This window comes from Lycorma delicatula, chromosome 1 (assembly GCF_047948215.1).
Source record: "Lycorma delicatula isolate Av1 chromosome 1, ASM4794821v1, whole genome shotgun sequence".
Taxonomy (NCBI): Eukaryota; Metazoa; Arthropoda; class Insecta; order Hemiptera; family Fulgoridae; genus Lycorma; species Lycorma delicatula.
The window spans coordinates 274,512,245-274,530,027 of record NC_134455.1 but is presented as its reverse complement, the minus strand read 5'-3'; the positions used below and the strand labels follow the sequence as shown (position 1 = coordinate 274,530,027).

Genomic DNA, 17,783 nt, shown 5'->3' with positions numbered 1-17,783 from the left:
AGAAATAGTTGAACTGAAGAATGGGATATATCATATGGGAGAATGGTCTGAAAACTTTGTAAAAACATTAATGATCCAATTCCAAAGAAAATTAGTACCAGATGTATAGAAAATAAAACAAAAAGTTTAATAGGCTATGTCGCTAAAATATTGTAATATTGTTAACAGTCTTAAATCAGAAATTGATAATAATAATGGAAGAGAATGCATGAGAAAAATAATTTGGAAAGGGAGAGAAACCAGAAATATCAGTGGGCTACTAAGGATGGTTGGGAAAAAATATTTAGAAAGAGAAGAGTAATGAGTCTTTGTTTCATAGAAGAGTCAAATGGAAGAAAATTATTAAAATTTTTTAAAAAGAAAAAAGAAAATGAAAACTGAAAAACTATCGCACAGAATTTTACCAGCACCTGAGGCAATTTACATCAATGAATGACTGTCTGGGTAGATTTAGGTTGAAGTGTTGGGCAAGAATGCTGTCTTTCACTGACATTGTTGAACATTTACATTAAAGATATGGTGATAAATATATTAAAAGAAAGAGATGAAGGAGTATAGAAGGACAAAAAATTAGATGCATAAAATTTGCTGGTGGGTATGATAATGCTATTTGATGGCACACATGCACTTCAAAAATTGCTAACAGCCCTGTAGGAAGCAATGAAAGAGTATGAAATGAAAAAATATAGGAAAAATTAAAGTAATGAAAGTAAACGACAAATAAGGTAAGATTTAATGGTAAGAACAAGTGAAAACAAAGTAAAAGAATTCAGATACTGTATTTGGGGACTATGATGACAGAGGACTGGAAGAGTGCACTGGACATAAAAGGAAGGATTGTGATAGCAAAGGAAGCCTTCAGTAAAAAGAGGAATTACAATGGAATAAAGATCTGGATTCAGAGTTAAGAAAGAGGTCAGCCAAAAGCCATGTGTGAAGTATCTTATTTTATAGTAGTGAAGCATTGATGAGGAAGAGGGATAGGATTCAGGCTTTTAAAATTTGGATATGAGCGAAATTAAACAGAGGGATAAAGTGAGGAATAAGGAAGTACTATCAGGATTAAACAAGAAAAACCATTTATGCAGGAAGTACAAAAAGAAAAGGTAACTGGTTAGCACATGTGGTTAGAGGGATTGGAATTGGAAGCGTCGGTAGAAGGAGAAAGGGAATGAAGAAGAATAAGGCTGAAAATAATAGGTGAATTGATGAAGATTGGAGACTGCAACAGGATAAAATAGAAGGCTTGGAGCAGAGGTGGATAACAGATGTGGCATAATGGATCTGCCGGCTGGCAAACACCAGTTAATGATGAACAGAATTTAGTTAGGAAATGAAAATATTAAGGACAGAAATACAAAATTGAAAGCTGGATGAATGTTTAAGAATCCTTTATAGAAGTGGATGTTGATAGCTAATGGAAAGAGAATTATAAAAACAAAAACAAGTCGGTTTTTTTTGTAATTCGGATTGAAAAAAATCATTAAAAAGATTAAAAAAAAGTTGATAAAAAAATTGTTAAATCTGTGGGAGGTGGATGACTCAGGGAACCCAGGCGGGATCAATGATCTGGACCACGCCTAACCATCTCTGACAAGATTAGTCTTTAGACTATGTCGCTAGTGATTTTATCAGGGAGGAATAGACTTTATTTCTTTTTTTGATGTGAAAGGGGTTAATGATTACAGCAATTGATGCCCCAAAAACTTAAAAAAGAAATCTTATTATTATAGTATTCCTTACACTATACACTGTCAACTACTGAATGCAGTACTGAGAAGATTACTAAATATGTACAATGATATTAGTACAAAGCAAAACTATCCCACGGTTTAGAAAGAGGCTGTGATCTTCCCTTTCTTGAAATCTGGCAAAGATCCCCTGAAAATGGAAAACTACCATTCTGTGTCTTTAACATGCTGTTTAGGAAAATTACTGGAAAAATGGTTACCTCTTGGCTCACATGGTGTCTTGAAAAACACAACCTCTTACAAGAACTCCAGTGTGGAGACAACATTCCACGAGTGATCAGTTGGTCTCTTGAAAACGCTATTCAAAATTCTTTCATCCTGAGGAAGCATATGATGACTTTTTTCTTTGATTTAAAGAAAGCTTTTGATAAAACCTGGAGATATAAGATTATTCGATGACTGCATGAATAGAAATTTAGAGGTAACTTGCTCAAATTTCATGTCAGACAGTCACAATCAAACTGACATTAGGACAAAAAGAGTATTGCAGGGATCTTCTCTTACTAGTATCCTATTTGTCGTTGCAATCGATGCCATATTTGATGGTATAGAAGTGTCAGTAGCAAAATGCAAATACAAGTATGTAGATAATCTAGTGCTATTCCATTAGCCACATCACATGCAATGATTAAATGGAAAATGCAAAGTGCAGTAGACAAACTAGTGTTAAACACCTCAAACAATGGTTTTTCATTTTCAATAGCTTAAACCACCTGTGTTCACTTCTGCCAAAAAAGGAAGTAGCAACCGGACTTACTCCTGACTTTAAACGGCACTTGCCTACAGTACACAGACAATTTTAATTTTTGACAGATATTTACCATGGAGGCCACATAGATTAAATATCATTGAGGTGCAAATTGGCTTTGAATATTATGAGGTGTATTTACCACATAATTGGGGAGCTGATAGAGAGTTACCACTACATTTCCAAACAGTGACAATAGTATCCAAGATCAACTATAGATGGGTAGCATACTCATCACCCAGGAAATCATATTTAAAAAAGTTGGACCATCTTTACAAGGCCGTTGGTATGCATCGGGAGCATTTCACCCAAGTCCTTCTGTGAGCCTGTATTGTGAAACAGACACAACACCACTAGACATCCAATGGAACAAGATGATGCTAAAATAAAGGTGATTTTATCTCTTCCTAATCATTTGAACTATGCAAGGATATTCAGATTGATGATATTCAGACTGACAGATTCAGTCTGCCTGATTCTTCATTGCTGTTTTCGAAACATACATTCATAGGCGGCTCAGCAACTGGAATAATTTCACTGTGAGGTACAGGCCTGATTGCAGATTGCAATGAAGGACATTTTACAGTATGTTTAGATTTTTTAGAAATTCCAGACACACTTGTTAAACAAAAGTAGCAATCAGTTACATGATCCTTTGGTTCACGCCAAGGCATAGGTATACCAAATGCCAAAGCCTTCTGTGTACCTTTCAGCCATTCTATTAAATATACAGAAAAATTAGTGCATACTATATGAGGAGCCCACGTCATCCTGAACACCAATTTTACACTGAAAGTACAAATGATATGCTTTTTTAATTAAAAGCGTAATGTTTTTTCTATTTGATTTTACGGTAAATTCACCACATACATAACAAATGGCATCCACATCATTTGCACGATTTTGAGGCATTATGAGACTGTACTGTTAACAAATACAGCAATAAGACTGAACAGAATTAATTCATTTTTTAAATCCAATGCTTAATACAAACAATACAGCGTTGTTTTCACCTGCACAGACATGATTAATCTTGTCCATGAAGGCTCACTCTTCAGTATTAGATATAATGTCATATTATGTGATTATGATATGATGTAGTTCTTTGTCTAGTATTGTTTATTTACAGCTAACAAAGTTAAACAATAAAAAATGAGCTAACAAAATACAGTAAAGGAGCTGAAAATGCTAATTATGCGTTAAAAAAGGAAAAAAATCCTTCGATTAAAATTAAAAAAATTTTCAAAAATAGTGGGTGATAAAAATATTTTGAGTTCATATTCGTTTCCAGCATCAAAAAACAGATTAAAATCATGTATCGCATAATTTTTGTAGGAAACAAAAATTATGTTTATCAGTGTAATTTTTAAGCCTCTCTGTCTCCCCTTACAGAGCATCCTTACCACCCTGAACAGACAGAAAGTGGCAGGTAGCAGGAAATAACAGATGGAATTTACAACTTATATAACAATAAATCTGTTAAATGATAGAAATATAAAATTAGTTAACTTATCTGAAAAAAAACTGGTACTTTCAATAAACAAATCTATTCTTCTTATTTTTTGCAATAATGAAAAATAAATGATACAATTGAAATAAAAAATGATCTTACACAGTTATTGAATAGCAATTAAAAAGGAATTTAACATTTTTTTTGGTAAATCTATTTTGTTATTCTAGTGTGTTTATCAAATAATCAGCAGTCAAATTAAAATATTTAATACGTGCAATCAAATATTCAAAGCATTCAAATTGTTCATAGCTATTTTATGAGCGTCATTTTCCTCATTTAAAAATAAATGTGTCATTTGTGTCACTTAGTTGTTGTTTTCGTCCAGTTGAATAATAATAAGTTTAGCACATCAATTAAACCTTCTGCATCATCTTAATTTTAAACTCATTGTCAATGTAGACTGCATGTGAAATGATCAAATATTCACATACACAATTCAATAGACACATCAGGTGCCATCTTCCTTCGACACTGGTAGAATACAAACTGAGTTGAGATATAGATGGCCCTTACATATTAGCATTAGGAAATAGATCTATAAGCTTCCTAGATTTCATTAATAACTCAACTGGTTTAACACATTTCATTCCCTTCTATTCTGAACTAATCTCTAAACCACTAAGTTGCACTTGCAAATAAATTAATTTAAGAACTCTAAACAAAGAAGGATTTAAGTTAAAAAACAACTATTAACCTTCAAAGGTGGTTAATAAACTATTAACCCACATTTGCTAACCCTGAAAATGCTTATCTTTATTTTTATTTTCTGTTCCACAGTATTCTGCATCATGTGAATATACTGAGTATATTGCATATTCTTTAATCTAAAAACCTCAATCTTGAAGTGTACTGTTAACTCCATAGTCGCAAATTGAAATTTTACTTCACTACCTTCTTATAAAATTATTTAATTTTAAAATTAAATTTCTCCAAACATAGCAGTGATTTTATTCTATTAAAAGTGTCCTTGATCTGAGTAAGAATATGATTAGTTTTATTTCTTTTCTTTTTTTTAAGAAAAGTTAGATTTTTTGTACCAATCTCTTTTCTCAAGTAGAATATATTTGAGCACTTAGCTAATTTTTTTAAAAATATTTTTTAGGATCAGACCTGTGTAACTGTCTGGTGAGCTGAAGAGAGTTAATGGATTGTGAAAGGTGAAGCAATCCAGTAAGATAGATCAGATCTATCAGCAGAAGAGATCAAGTCAACAATTTCAGCATTATCATTGCGTTATTATGTATTGCTGGACTGAAAATTTTTGTGTACAACTAAAATAATATTTTTTTTTGCAGTATCTTTTAACAATAGTTTTGAATTATTTATTAAAAAAAAAAACCAGTTCCGATCAATGCTGATACATTTTCTGCTGTATAAAATATAGTGTAGAGAGGAAGATAGAAACTGATGCTCAATAAGAACTTAGCATCATATCTCACTTCATTTCATAAATAATTTTTTAAAAGAATGTCCAACAATATTTACAAAAAATAAAAAATTATGAAATAGGAACCAAACATTTGTTTTATTTGAACTGAATAAAATTTAGTTTAAAAACATTTGTTTTGAATTAAATGAAATGGCTTTACTTGTTCGTTCAAAAATTTATGATTGAAATTAATATAAGAATAACTGTGATACATAGAATGCTGCAAGTACTGCCAGTTAAAAAAATGTATTTCAGAAACCTCATTTAAGGGATTTCTTGGTAGAATTATATTTTTTTTTATTCCGCTATGAATGAAATAAGGCTAAATCTCAATCCATTTTCAACTTGACAAGTATTTAAAGACAGAAAAACTGATACAACATAAATTATGCAATAAGTAAATATCAATACATATTTTAAGAAAACCTTCTAATACATTTAACTGAGTTAAGAAATGTGCATGTTGACAGGTAGGTCAATAACACCTTTACTTGTAGACATAGCCATACTTAAAAATATGTCAATTAAAGTTGCAGTATAGCCTGTATGTAATATTCCACCTTTGCTCTTCATTAACTTTAATTTCAGCAGTAAATTTCCATCAACTGCTGGTACTATTTTCACCTATCATATAAAAACCAGTTCATATTCAAAATCATAAATAAATTTTTGTAACTAGAAACTGGTCAGGAGGGGATCAGGTTTTGAAAGAATTATCACACAAAAGTTAACTACAAGACTCATAGATCTGCTTAATTGTTTACTTGAAGTGTGTGACAATGTGTACAATTATTATTGTTCATGGAAGCTGAAAACAATTGATTCAAATTTGCTTTCTTTTAACCAAATTTATACTTCAGCATTTTTACATACATCATAATGTTTTAAGTTGCTCTTAAACTAAAAATTCTTTCAGTTACTGACCCAAAGCTATCAGATAATTATTTTTCCTACAGTAACCAAATTAACCCATTGTGATACTAAGCATTAGATAATATTCAGAATTATTTAAATTTTCTCCCTAGCAGTTAATTATAACGGGTTTGCTATACGTAATTAATCATATTATATACAACTATAAAGTTATATAAAAAAAAGTAATGAAAAAGTTAATAAAAGACTTTCAAGTTTTATTGCAAAAATTTTTAATAAACGTTTTGAAATAAAAAACCAACCAAACAAAAAAAAGAAATTTTATTATATACATTTGAAAGGGACAATCTTAAACTATTTTTCTACACAGTCATCATTTAAATTGAGGCATTTATCATAAAGATGCACATGCTTTTCAATTCCTCCTCTGTAGAAATCTGCCGCCTTAGATTTTTGGCAACCATCTTACACAAAACTTATGATAACCAAGCTTCCTCGATACAATTTCATGCACTAAACTTCATGACATTTAGGGGAAATGAAGCAAAAGTTCCGTAATCATAATGCAGTGATTTTCACAAATTTTATTGTTGATTTTCATCGTCAGTTCATCAGTCACAAGGATAGGCCGACCACTGCAGTCCTCATCATGAACATTGGTACAGCCATTTTTAAACTGACTGTACCACTGCCTCACTCATTATTCCATCTCCGTACACCTCACAAAGTTGCCGATGAATTTCAGTTGGTTTGAGGTTTTTTGCCAGTAAAAACCTAATCACTGAACGCATCCCATAACTTATGGGATTTTCTATTGAAGTGCACATTTCAATAATTCACAGTGAACAAAGTAGAAAAATCACAGTTCACGCGCTACAACAACTTGATTCGTACTGAGTGTAGAAATGTTTTGATGGCAAAATGGTGGTTCTATCCTCACACATTTCCACGCTAGGCACAAACGTAAGTTACTTTCTGGACTGCCCTCGTATTTTGATAATGTATATTAATACCTGTTACACAGGTATTAATAAGATGGTACAATAAGATGGCATCTTCATCTTCATCATATTTGATAAAATATAATATATTATTATTATGTATAATGTTATAATTATTTTATAATATATAATATTATATAACAGGTTTGTTGTTTTGAGAATGTGTGTTTATATAAGCTGTTTCAGAAAGAACAAAAAAATTCATGTTTACTGTTAACTAATTTGAGTAGTATGATGTGGGAGGGTATATTTTATTATACATTGCACATGCCTTAGTATATTTGTGACTTTTTAACCACATATTTATTTTAATCAGGGTGAGATAGATGAGATGAAAGAGTAAAATGCTAGACTCTTGTCAATAATTGTACTTGAAATTGGCTGATCTACAGAACAGTATGCTAACACTAAGCCAACTATCCACTTTTGCCAGCCTCCATGGCACGAGTGGTAGTGTCTCAGCATTTCATCTGGAGGTCCCGGGTTTGAATCCCAGTCAGGCATGGCATTTTCACATGTCCTCTGAAGCAATACCTAACGGTGGTCCTGGAGGCTAAAAAAAAACTATCCACTTTTATTCTAAGTAGTAATTATTTTTTCTTGAATAGAATAGTTAATTTTTTTCATGAATAATTTTATTTTTACTTCATATTATGTACTTGTGCGATTGAAAAATGAGTTCTTTATTTCCTGTCTCATCCCACCTTAGTCTTCAGCTGTTTCAGAATCAAGGGTAAACAGCTTTGATTCAGAAAGAAAACAAAAAAAATAGGACTTAAGGGAGTTATTATAATTTCATTTGATGAGATAGGGAAAGTAAATAAAGCTATTTAAAAAAATAATAAGAACAAAAATTATCTATTGTGGTTAACAGCTTATCTCTTTGTGAGTGTAGCTATCAATTTCAATTTTAATTTAGTAACATTTTTGTATAGCTGCTACTAAGATTATATTTGCTTGTTAAATTTCTTGAATGATGAATTATGTAGATTTTCATTTATCTTCACAAATTTTTGTGCTGAATAAGGTCCATTTACAGATTATGTTGGAAAGTTTGAGGGGTATTCTGAATCATTATAAATCTAGTGTATGTTTTTTGCTGTAATGTTATTTAATATATATTATTTCTTCTACAACTGATTTATTTTATGATCTTCATTTTAATGTTAGCATTATGTTCTGTTGTAACTATTTTCTGATGATAAGACTACACAGGCAGAACCTGTTAGTCAATAACTTCAGAAAAAGAAGGGATAGCCATCTTCCTATACGTTTCTTAATATGTTTTTGGGTTTTACTGTAATTTACTTCAACATGAAGATATCAGGAACATGAAAAAAGTAGGTATAATTAAAGAAGTATAGGGTTCATGTATTTACTTGTATGAGTAAATATCAGTATGTATCAGGGAGTAACTTCCTATATGCATTTTTTTTTTAAATATGGCTAAAGACAACAGAAATTTTTGTAATTACACCAGCATATATATATATGTGTGTGTGTGTGTGTGTGTAGTTTGTATCACTACAGTAGTTGAGTTGGATGAATATTTTGTTTATTATAACTAATGCAATAGAATGCAGTTTCAAACACTGATAAGAACCTCATTACAACTTCCATTTGATAAGAACCTCATAATAACATCTTTAATACTCTATTAAAACAATGTAGGTACTCTACATATACATGGAAAAGAATATCTTTATGCAGCTGATCATTATGAAATACACCAGTATACCAAATGGATGACATACATGCCACCCCCACTTTAAACAATTTCTAGTAATAAGTTAATGTAGAATCAGCAGCCTGACAACTACTACATGCTCCTTTTGTTACCATATGAAATATTTATTTTGATATTAATAAATAGTTCTGTCATTGAATACATTCAGTTTTGTCATACAAATAATCATTACTTTTAATCCATCACTGACCAGCTTCAACAACAATAAAAGTTCATAACATTATTGATTAAACAAAGCTACTTTCCTGAGTAGCTAAATACACTGACTGCCTGATATACTTAAGGCCAACCTTGGGGTATGATACTGTTTCTTCAGTAATAGTTTACTTTACTACTCAAATTCAGGCAAATGTAAAAAAAAGTATTTTCTACTCGTTCCTAAATAAAATCTTTGAACATCTTTAATTAATCAAAATGGTTGATATCACAAAAAATACATTAATTTCCCAGACATTCAATCATTTCATTCATTGTATTTGATCGCATAATAACTTTATTCAGAGCCTGAGAGTTAATTAAATTAACCAATAGAGGACAGGCACAAATGCATATGTCTGCATCACACATGCATCCAAAAATGCTTTGGTTAAAAAAAATAATAATGCTTCGGTGCTCTTAACCCAATACCTTAATCATTTAAACTGAGGATCACTATTAACAATAGTATAAGCCCCTGTGCTGTAACAATGAGTTACTATAGTAAATTATTAACAGGATTTTATTTGAATCTATTCTATAACAGTAGTGTTCCATTTTATTTCTTAAGATTGAGTCCTAGAATTGTAATAATTTTAAGCGCTCAACAAGCTCTGTAAATCTATATCTAAGGTATAGTCTCACAAAGATTCAGACTGCCAACATCTGAGATTGCATCAGTTACTTCATAATTTTGATTATACTCTTGCCATACAAGTTTTGAAATTGTACAATATAAAAGTGGTTATTTGTCAGCAGTGTAAATGATCTAAATCCTTTTTTTAAGTACTGGTCATTGAATTTCTTAAATAGGATGTTTTAGGTATATATCTAATACAATGCAAGTAGATTTATTATACAGTGAGCAGTAAAACGTAAACCGAAAGCATGTGTATTTTATAGTCATTTTTGTGAAGAATTATTTTAATCAACTAAATCATGTGCTGCAAGAAATAGCTTCCTAATTCCAACAAATGGTGTTTAGTAAATAGACTGAATTCTTTTTGTAATTAAATTGATCAAAATTGTGTTAATTGTTGCTGAGATATCAGCAATTTAACAGACAATTTTTCTGATTAATGGATGCATTAGACAGATTGCGTTTTTAATAACAAAAGTTTTCATTTATTATTTTAGTAAGAATTTGGTGTAATTTCTTTTTTAGGAAATCTCTATAGTAGGTTGAACATTGTTTTCTAAATAAAGAGGTTGTATTTCAAATCATTGTCTCTGCTATATGATAGGTATAATATTTTTACATGGTGTGCTAACAAATACTATTTCACTGAGAGGTCATCAGATAATATAAAAACCTTAAGAAAGTCAAAGGAAAAAGTTGTACCATATAAGTTAGTAGTTTAAAAGATTGTAGGGTAGATAATGTAAATCAATAAATGAAGATAGAGAAATTAGAACTAGCTACAATTAAAATTAGTGAGATACAATGGAAATATGAAGAAGATTTTTATTTAACGCAAAATTAACAGAAATGTAGGACTGGAAATAAATATGAACAAGAATAAGGAAGAAAAGTTATGTTATTACAAGTAGTACACTAAGAGAATTATTCATTCAAGTCAGAGGAGATTTAAATCTCAAACTTATAACATTGGAGGTTTACATGCATTTCTCTTAAGTAGGAAATGAAGAGAGTAAAGATTTGTGAAGAAATAGGTTTGTAAAGATATAATCAGGCAGAAAATCAAGTAGAAACAATAGATAGAATACCATAGTAGGTTAAGGACGAGAAGGGAAAGTACTTTGAAATTATAGCTAGTCAAACAAATAAAATATGAACCAGGTTTTTGGAATTTTGCTCCAAATATAAAGTAGTGACTGTGAATATCCTGTCTAAAAATCATAAAAGAAGAAGGTACTAAAAGATATGAGATTAATATACATAAGGCATCTTGTCTAAGTATTGTATCAGAATAAAATTATGGACTGCGAAACATACCCAGCAGGAGATTGTTGATTCTGACTAAAATTTAGTAATGATGAAAAATAGGTTGAAGTGTAAAAAAATTAAAGAAAAATGGAAAAAGGAAAATAGTTTTGGAGGAGCTAGGAGAAGAGTTTTTAAGTAGAAAGTAAACTTCTTAGTGCTGGCCAATTTTGCAGATTGAAGCTAAAATATGTTACTAACAGGGGTACATATAGAAACTTGTTATAAGAAACAGTTACCATGTGTAGGAGTATCAGATGGACTACTGAACAGGAAATATTTTTCTTTTTAATCCAAATGAAGTTTTGGAGAAGGAGATTTTATCAGAGGTGGCTAAATTTTGAATCAAAGTTTGATAAGAGTTGTAAAAGACTTAAAAATAACAACAATTATCTTCATAATTGCTGCCTTGTTTAGGAAAATTTGAAGGAAGAGACTATACAGTTAGCTACATACATTTTATAAGAATGGAGATGTAACCACAATTTAAAAAAAAAAAACAAAAAAAACTGTAATTGAAAGCAGAAGTAGATAAATATGGAAACAACCATGGAACCAGTTCATAAGGAAACATTCCTAGGAAAAAATTCTTACTTGGATGGATGAACAGATGCATCTTCAGAATAATCACTGTAGTTTTCAGAATAATTTTAGAAAGGATAATTTTAGATAGTCATTTTATTAAAAAAAAAAATCCATTTATATTTGTAGATCTGGAGAAGAGTTTTGATAACATGAAGTGGAATAAATTGCATAAAATTTTAAGAAAAATTGAAGTGAAAAACTGAGAAGTAAGATTTATGTAAAATTTTCAAGAAAATAGGTATCAATGATAAGTGAAGCTGAAGAAAGGGAAACTCTGATTCTAAAAGGATTAGACAAGGATCTACAATGCCCCAGCTATTTTTAACTTTCATATTAAAGGGTAGGTATAGGAAGTGAATGCCAATTTGAGAATAGTAACTATCCAAAGAGAGAAAAAAATAATACTAAGATATGCTAATAATACTTTTCTTTTGACAGAAACAAAAAATGATATAGAAATGACTGTATTTTGAATCAAAGTTTGATAGAGCTGTAAAATACTTAAAAATAAGATGCCAGATATTGCTGTCTTCTTTAGGAGAAACAGGACTGAACAGACTACACAGTTAGGGTGTCCAGTTAATTACACAGCTTGCATATTTTAGAGTGGAATAACTATCCAAGGAGAGATAAACAAATATTAAGTTTTGCTGAAAACACTTTTGGAAGAAACAAAAATAATGAAGATGATGTTAAGATGGTGGAAGAAAAATTGAATATATCAGAGGAGATTATATTTTGATTCAAAGTTTAATAGAACTGTAAAACACTTAAAAATACGATAGTAGGTACTATCAAGATTGCTGTGTTGTTTAGGAGAAGCAGGATTGTGTAGACTACATGGTTTAATATGTACAATTATTTACACAATCTGCAACAATAAACATCACATTGTTTTTAAGTTTAAGATCTTAATATTAAACAATTCACAATGGAGAATATAATACTATAATTTATAGGACTTGGTATTGTTAAATAGTAGAATAAAATGAATGGATGAAGTAAGTTAGAGATCAAAAGCAGATAAGTGCAAGTAAGGAGAGATTCTGCTAGTACAAAATATACGACTGGTAATTAGAAAGAAATTCTTAAGAATATTTGTGTGGAATACATTGTTTTAAGACAGAATTTATGAAAAACAGGAGGAACAGAAAGGAAACGAAAAGATCCCTTTGCAATGTGATGTTATATGTGCTTGAAAATTGATGAATAAAAAAGGAGAGAAATTTGTGGCAGACTCTTGTAAAGAAACAAACTAGGCTGTTTGGCAGTATATTAAGACATCCATCCATTCCCACTACACACTGAGCTGCAGAATACTTTACACTATACTACACCAAGAACACTACATGGATTACAACATATACATTTACTCAACTACACAACAATATCCAATACAATTTTCTCTTTCATTTACATTTGGTGGTGTTGCGACATCTTACGAAACGCAACCATAACCTAAGGTGGGAACTATCGTGCCGATGGGTGAATAGCTCTACATAGTGAGTCTCGAACGATGTCCTCTGGTCACCAGAGCAAACCCAGTTGTATTTAGCTCTAGCTCCAGTATGCGTGCGCTCTGCTGGAGTGGTCTATTATATCGCTGGTTCTCGTGGGACCAATATTTCAGTTCCTTTAGTAAATTCTATGATGGTTGGTGGTCCATCTGAAAAAACCACGAATTTCAGTTTAGTGAAAAGGCCTCGGTCAGCTTCGTCTGACGAAGATGGTGTCAGGTGTAAGAATGTTCGCTTTGTTGTTCTTCAAAATAATCAGGAAGGTGGCTCCCTTCAAAAAGTCTCACCTTTCCTGATTAATAAATGTGTCACCAGTTGCATTGGTTCTCTAAGGAACATTAAGAAATTACGTGATGGAACAATTCTGGTGGAAACATTTAACGATGAGCAGAGTCGCTCCCTATTACGTCTCACCAATATGGGCGGCATAAACATAAGTACGACATGCCACAAGACCCTAAATACCAGCCGAGGGGTAATATTTTGTCGTGAACTTCTGGAAATGAGTTTAAGTGAAATTGCTGATGAACTTCGTACTCAAGGTCTTATAGAAGTGAAACGTATAATGAAACTGCAGAACGCAACAGAAGAACCGACACGGTTTGTTATACTGACATTCAGTCTTCCTGTTCCACCAAAGAAGATTAAAGTGGGTTACCTCTCGGTTCCGGTATGACCATTCATACCCAACCCACGATGATGTTTCAGATGCCAAGGGTATGGTCACACTATAACATCTTGCAAGAACGGAGATCTGTGCTTGATGTGCTAATGAAGGTCACAATGACACTAACTGCGAGGAAAGTGAAAAATGTGTGAACTGCAGTGGTTTACATATAGCCCGCTCCAGAGATTGCACAACCAATAAAAGAAGAAAAGGCAATTCTTAAAATTTGTACTGAGCATAAGCTATCTTTCCCGGCTGCATGCAGGGAATATAGAAAGATAATTAACTCATGAAACCTGATCAAACCAGATGTATCATTGGCCACTGCTACTTTCTGCAAACTCCTACAAATGTTCATAATCAGCAGTGGGGGTCCTGCAATGAACTTAAGAAACTCGTTCAGATGCTTTCTGATCAAGTTGCTTCGCTTACAGCCACTATTTCAGAGCTGAAAAAGATGAATAAAAAGTCTTACGTCGCAGTAAATAAATCCAACAATGTGATCCGTATGAAAGTTCCTATTTCCAAAGTCCTACCGGTACGGGGAGAGACTATCACACCTGGCAGTAAGCCAACTAATAAGCTCCCCGTAAAGGGAAGCCACATTACTACCTCCTCTGGGATGTCAATAGCGACATCCCATTCTAATAAGTTTCCTCCACCATCACCCCATATACTAGAGAATATGGTTGAAGAACCTCCCGCCCAAGGGCGTCGGAGTTATCTAAAATAAAGAATACAAAAAAGAAAAACCGAATCAGAGTTTTTGCAGTACAAATTTTTTGTAATTACTTTGCTCAGAAAGTTAATCCTTACAATTACTGGTTTCAGATGCCAAAAAACTATACAGTTGATGATTTGGCTAATGCCATCAATGAAGTACAAAATGGAGCTAAGATTTGAGAAACAGAAAGGAAGTTTAACATTCCTCATGGCACAATGATGAATAAATTGAAAGAAAAAAGCTCCTTGGATGTCAGAAACAGTTCAGCTTTGTCAGAGGTCCATCAACAGTTTTAACAAGTAATGTAAAAATGTTAACAAATAATGTTGATTTTGAATGTTAATGAGCAATTCTTATATGTAATTTAAATACATATCTAAAATTTAAGTTTTTAAATTTTTAAATTAAAAGTTATATAAATTTAAACTAATTAATTATAATTTAATTAAAAGTCACATTTAAATTTTTAAGTTATGTAAAAATTTTTAACTAACCTATTGTTTGTTTTTTGCAGGAAGAAGAGCTTCTTTGTCTCTGGCTAAAGACAATAGCTATATAAGGAATTTCAATTGAACCAAGACAACTTGTTAATGCTATAGAGGAAATATTGAAAAAAGACTGAAGGCCTAGCCCTTTCACTGAAGGAGGACCCAGAAAGAAACGGTTAGAACTTTTCTTTAAGTGTCACCTAGATATTTCTCTTTGAAATATCTGGGGTGAATTGCAAGACCTCTAGTTACTGAAAAAGCTATTAAAAATGACATGATGATTTGAAGCAGCAAAATATTGAGCAAACAGGAAACATTGATCTGCTTAAGGATCCTAGTAGAATCATAAATCGGGACGAGTCAGGGTTCCAAACTAATCCTGTAACGTCATTAGTAATAGGGTCTAAGGGTTTTTAAAGAATTACATGAAGTTGAGGCAATAACAAAGAGTGTAAAATGGTAATGGTCATATTCAATGCCGTTGGTTATATGGCACCTTCTTGCATTGTTTTCCCCTATGAAAGAATATCAGCTGAAATAAGTCAAAATATTAACTTGGACTGGTCAACGGAAAAATCAAAAAATGGGTGGATGACTTCATCAGTATTTTATGGATATGTAGCAAATAGTTTGTTACCTTTTCTAAAAAATAAAAATACCACCTTTCCAGTTTTGTATTTAATTGATGGTCACAAGTCCCATAAGTTATGAAGTTGCCCTGCCTTGTAAAAATAATGATATAATTTTGTACTCATTGCTTCCCAATGCCAAACATATTCTGCATCTGCAACCAGCAGATGTGTCTCTTTTCATAACTATTAAATGTGCTTGGAAAAAGATTGTTTCTGACTGGCAGAAAAAGACTGGGAACAGAGTAGTTACAAAGGCCTCCAGAATGGTGTGGAGACGAATCTGCAAAACAGCTTTTTTATGTATGGAAGAAAATTAAAAACTATATTCTGTCACAAGACAAGCCTAAGACAGTTGGACATCTTAGCTCTAATAATTTCGATGATCCATCAAGCAATTACCATTCTGACCTTTTCTTTTTTCTTTCTTTTTCCTGTTTAGCCTCCGGTAACTACCATTTAGATAATTCTTCAGAGGATGAATGAGGATGATATGTATGAGTGTAAATGAAGTGTAGTCTTGTACATTCTCAGTTCGACCATTCCTGAGATGTGTGGTTAATTGAAACCCAACCACCAAAGAACACCGGTATCCACGATCTAGTATTCAAATCCGTATAAAAATAACTGGCTTTACTAGGACTTGAACGCTGTAACTCTCGACTTCCAAATCAGCTGATTTGGGAAGACGCATTTACCACTAGACCAACCCGGTGGGTTAACCATTCTGACCTGCCTCAAGAAAAGCCTACAGAAATTGCAAGCATTGTCAATCTTGAAAAGCCAATGTTCTGATTCGACACAAGGAAATTCTACTAAACTTTCTTCCTTAAGTAACCTTGATATTCCATCAAGCAGCAAGCATCCTGATCTTTTGCAAGATGGCCTTATAACTGATGAACTTCCTTTTTTTACTAATCTTAACATTTCAATAACCAGTAATCATCCTAACCTAACGATGACTGATTTCTATCTTGATAACGTGGATCAATTCAGCTCTGATGGTAGTTCAATTGAAACCAACCAGCAACTAACAAACAATCAGTCAAGAGGTAGTTCAGCTTCAAGAAGCATCCCAATTTAAACAAAATATGACTTGTGTCACACCTAAAGCCAATAAGTCTCCAACAAATTTAATCAGCCCAACCTTTGCTGACTGAGTGGTTTGGCCTACTCAGTCCCCAGTAAAAAAGGTCGGAAAGCCTCGCAAAAAATCAAACTTCCAGATGCTATAGGGGCTGGAACTTGGGTTGAATATTGGGAAAATCAAAACAAAATTAAACTATTAAAAGAAGAGAATAAAAGGAAAAGAGAGAAAGAAAAAAGAAGAAGAGTTCAAATCGAAACAAACAGAGAAAGAAGTAAAAAAGGAGAACATGAAAAAGAAAGAACAATTTTCATCTACTGAAGAAGATTTGTTGGAGATTGAACACTGCTTGGACTTGGACAATGAATTAGCCAACTTATTGGAACCTAAACACCTACACTGACTGAAGAGCTTGAAAGAGATTCATTGATGGATTATTACATTTAATGAAATTCCCATTTGAAGCAAAAACAAAGAAGCTTATTATGTTGGAAAAGTTTTAAATCCACAGGAAAGTGAAATTCCAGTTTCATGTCCATGAAAAAGTAAGAATGTGACAACAAATTCATTTTTCTGGACATACCAGACAATCAACCATTGAAAGACACTAAATAGTATACTTACTACCTAGAGTGTCTGATGGTATAAAAAAGCAAAAATATTTTGTTTCTTTTGATGTTAATTAAAAAAGTTTTAATATTCAATAGTAAGCTGTATACCACAAAAATTAACATGTTCAATAGCCTCATTTACATAAAAATCTAGTTCCATGAAAGTGTTATTTTTTTAAACCTTTATATATTATCCTGCATTACATGGAAATATAATTTAAAAACTTTATACATTACATAAAAATATTTTTTAAGTACTAAAGTCAATGTATT

General features: G+C 31.9%; 2 pseudogenes; both read left to right on the top strand.

The window, feature by feature from the left end:
* The first annotated feature begins 14,802 nt into the window (after window positions 1-14,802).
* Window positions 14,803-16,132, top strand: LOC142317833 (uncharacterized; annotated as a pseudogene).
* A 771-nt stretch (window positions 16,133-16,903) lies between these two features.
* Window positions 16,904-17,606, top strand: LOC142317832 (uncharacterized; annotated as a pseudogene).
* Window positions 17,607-17,783: the final 177 nt, after the last annotated feature.